Raw genomic sequence first — 4,383 nt, forward strand, 5'->3', positions numbered from 1 at the left:
ACAGACATAATAATAATCGGTTTTGCCCCCCAAGAGGCTTTTCATAATAATGACAAACAATGTTTGGGTAGCGTTTTAGCATTTCTGTGTAAGTTTTCACGTAACCCCCACAACAGCCCCGGCGGCGGGGGGATTATTATGGAACTATTTTTACCAATGAGACACAGGTTCAAAGGAACTAAATCATTTGCTCTTGGTCATACATCTAGGAAAGGGGGTGATTAGGGCTCAAGCTAGCTGGGAAGCTCCAGAGGGGCAGGGGCAGTGTCGATCGCCTCGTCACCACACCCCCGAAGCCCAGCCCATTGCTGAATGACTAAGCGAACCTCAGGACTGGTTTAAGTTCTCTGAGTTTTTATTTTCATTTCTTATGTTTTTAAGTAGGCTTCATGCCCAGTGTGGGGCCCCATGGGGGGCTTGAACTCACGACCCTGGGATCAAGACCGGAGCTGACATCGAGAGGCGGACGCTCAACTGACTGAACCACCCGGGGCGACCCGTTCACAAACCTTTTAAACTAGGGTCCTACCACTTCAGGGACCCCCTAGATAGTCCTCAGTGAAAGAGAGAGGTGTAGACACAAAACCTGCTCAGCAAATGCAAATCCAGCTCGTACAAAGATACACTTCCTTTGCTCGGGCATTTAAGGAAATGGAGAAAGGCAGTATTCCTTGCCCAACCTTAGAAAGAGCCTGTGTGGGGGCGCCTGGGCGGCGAAGTCATTTCAGCCTCCGACTCTTGATTTCACCTCAGGTCATGACCTCACGGTTTGTGGGATCAAGCCCCACGTGGAGCTTTGTGCTGATAGTACTGAGCCCGCTTGGGATTCTCTCTCTCCGCACCTCCCCCCCCGCCCCTCCCCTGCTCACGCTCTCTCTCTCTCTAAAAATATAAATAAAGAAAACTTAAAAAAAAAAAAAAGAGCCTATGTGCGTTTCCCTGTGCTTCTGTGTGCTCTGGAGGAGAGCCGAGATACCCCAGATGGGGACACGCCAGGTGGGGACATAGCTTCCCTCCCCAACCAAGAAAGTAGCTGGACAGCAGAGGGCGCTGCACAGCTACAGACCTTGCATTCATGGGCTAACCTGTTCCGGGGCCAGAAAGGTTTGCCAGAGACAGCCAAGGACCTTGGGTCCTTGGACCTTTGGCTTCAAGTGTTCTGTGATCCTATAGCAACTTCTCTTCTTCTCTCCAGAAATCTGAGTGACATCTGAGAGGTAGCTGAAGGAGAGAGGGTGGTTTTGAAATCCACTGTACCTTTTTGAACTGTGTGACCTTGGGTGAATAACTCTCTGAGCCTCAGTTTCTTCATGGGCAAGGAAAGATACTGTGTTGTGCAGAATTAGAGATGAATTTGTATCAGGAGCCCCTTGCAAGGCATGGGGTTGAACAACCATTCCCTGCTTATGTTCCAGCGGCCCACTCTGTGCCAGGAACAGTCCTTGGCCCTGGAGAGTCCATGAATGGGCCAAAAGCAAACCTGGCCCCTGCCCTTACAGAATTTACAGCCTAGTAGGGAAGGCAGATTTTAATCAAATAACCCCACAGACAGATGAAAAATTACACGTGTGCAAGTCAGTGCAACAAAGGAGTGGTTTTGGAGCTGGGTGGGGAGGAAGTACCTAGCAGGGAGATTTCTCCAAGGTGGTGAGGAAGAGAGGTGAAGGTTGGTGGGAGATGAAGCCAGAGAGAAGCAGGGATCAGATCACACAGGACCCCATAGGCCTCCTTAAGGAGTTTTGTCTTTAGCCTAAGAATGATGGGAAACTAGAAAGTGTTACAGTCACAGGTTATGGACAAATTTCCATTTTATTTATTTATTTAGTTTTAAATAATTAGTTTTGAGAGAGAGTGTGCACAGGGGGAGGGGCAGAGAGAGAGGAAGACAGAAGATTCAAAGTGGGCTCTGTTGCTGACAGCAGAGAGCCCGATGCGGGGCTCGAACTCATGAACTGTGAGATCATGACCTGAGCCAAAGCTGGGCACTTCACCGACTGAGCCACCCAGGTGCACCTCTATTTTCGCTTTTAATTTTATTGTTAAGTAAACTCCACACCCACTGTGGGATTCGAACTTAATGACCCAGAGATCAAGAGTTGCATGCTCTAGCAACTGAGCCAGCCAGGCGCCCCAACAAATTTCCATTTTAAAAAGGTCTCTCTGGGGGCGCCTGGGTGGCGCAGTCGGTTGGGCGTCCGACTTCAGCCAGGTCACGATCTCGCGGTCCGTGAGTTCGAGCCCCGCGTCAGGCTCTGGGCTGATGGCTCAGAGCCTGGAGCCTGTTTCCGATTCTGTGTCTCCCTCTCTCTCTGCCCCTCCCCCGTTCATGCTCTGTCTCTCTCTGTCCCAAAAATAAATAAACGTTGAAAAAAAAAAATTAAAAAAAAAAAAAAAAAAAAAGGTCTCTCTGGCTCCAGGACTCATATCTTCTTCGCCTCAATGCACCCTGAGGTGCAGAGTTGCGAAGTTCTGCTGGCTGATCCTTCCTCCTCCTCTCTTGCATCCCTTAGCATCTCTCATGGGATTGCAATGGTTTCCTAACCGATCTCTCTGCCTGCAGTCTCCAGTACGGTCCTCTCCCTCCCCTCCAGTCCAGTATCCTCTCCACAACAAGCTTTACCTTATTTGATCTTCACGACAGGCCTGCAAGTAAGCGAAGCAGCGGTCCTTATCCCTATTTTGCAGATGAGAAAACTGAGGCGTAAAGGTGCTGGGGAGCTGGCTTGTCCAGGACTGCGAAGGCCAACTGTTAACACTTCAGGAGTTTTGCAAGCCAAATTGTTAAACACAGCCACTATTAAAAATGAAATTGTACACACTTATAATTAAATGAGGTTTAAGACAAAGGTAATAAAATTTCAAAACTCATCACTTTCTAATAATTTTACTATTACTACTTACCTATGCTCTTGGAGTTGTTATTGTACCTGCATGAGGAAACGGCTACGAAAGGGTACGTTACCACTCGTCTCTTTCCTGCAGTAACAACGTGTGCGGCAGATTGAAATCAGCCATGGTGGGAGTATTTACACCATGGATATCAGCAAATGCTACAAATCAGGGCCTTGATTTATTGTTGTGTCGATTATCTAGATTTAAGAAAGTGATGGAGAAAAAGTTAACAGTTTAGATTTTAATTTAATGTGCTACGTATGCCTATAGCCATTGCAATGTGAATGGCAAAGAAACTGAGGAAATGTTCTTTCAGTATTTGAAAACTGTTTTCTGATTCAGCAAGCAAGTCACTCCCATAAGAAGACCCTCTTTATTTTTTTCACTCTCCTCTTACACTGACATTGAGGAGAACATCAACCAACATTCATGCTGCAATTCCATACCACAGGCTACCCATACAAGAGTCTGCCAAAAATCAATGAAAGGATTTTTTTTTTTTTTTGGGGGGGGGTTCTTGGGTGGCTCAGTCAGTTAAGCATCCAACTCCTGATTTTGGCTCAGGTTATGATCTCCTGGTTAGTGAGATCGGGCCCTGCATAGGGCTCCACACCGACAGCACTGATTTTGGGATTCCACCCCCCCCACCCTCTCTCAAAAATCAAATAAATAAATCTAAAGAAAAAGATTCTTATTTTTAAGTAATGTCTATACCCAAGGCGGGGCTCCCAACCCCAAGATCAAAAGTCGTATGCTCTATGGACTGAGCCAGCCAGGCGCCCCAATGAAAGGATTCTTGAGAATCAATGAGTTATATGGAATTTGCAATTGTACTATTATTATTTGTAAATTGTGTGCTCTACATCCTTTACATCAGTGAAATTTGGAATAAATTTATGTACCATATATATGCATATATTGCTCTCTTCCCTCCAGAGAGTCAGCTGTCGAACACTTAAATCAGCACACCACTGGCTCTAGAACACACATTATTCATGTGTCATTCCATCAATATTCACTGGATGCCAACAGGGATACAGATAATCAATGTAGAAATGACTCGGCCACGGCCACACAGCGCAAGCGGCAGAGGCGGGACCAGATCAGAGGTCCTCCCAAGGCCAGCGGCTCTCGGCCAGGGCTAAACCCGGCTTTCCAGGGCCCCTCGACCGTACCGGGGAGGGGCGGCTTTGGCCTCAGCGCCCGGGAAGTAAAAAGCAAGGGTCGGGGCAGGGGACCAACGGCCAGGCGAGAAGCAGCCCACGGCCAATAGCGGCCCAGGCCGCACTTCACGTCACGCTCTGTGGAGGCAGGCGCGAGCACGCCCTGGGGGAGGGGGCGTGGTCATAGCCTCCCGGAAGTGACGCCATCCGGGGGCGGTCCTCGGCGGCGGCGGCGGTGGCGGCGGCGGCGCGCGGCCTGGGCTCGCGCTGGGCTCCGCGCGCCCCCCGCCCCCCTCTATGAGGCAGAGGCCGCGGCGGCCGTTAGCGC

Source organism: Lynx canadensis, chromosome E1, assembly GCF_007474595.2.
Source record: "Lynx canadensis isolate LIC74 chromosome E1, mLynCan4.pri.v2, whole genome shotgun sequence".
NCBI lineage: Eukaryota > Metazoa > Chordata > Mammalia > Carnivora > Felidae > Lynx > Lynx canadensis.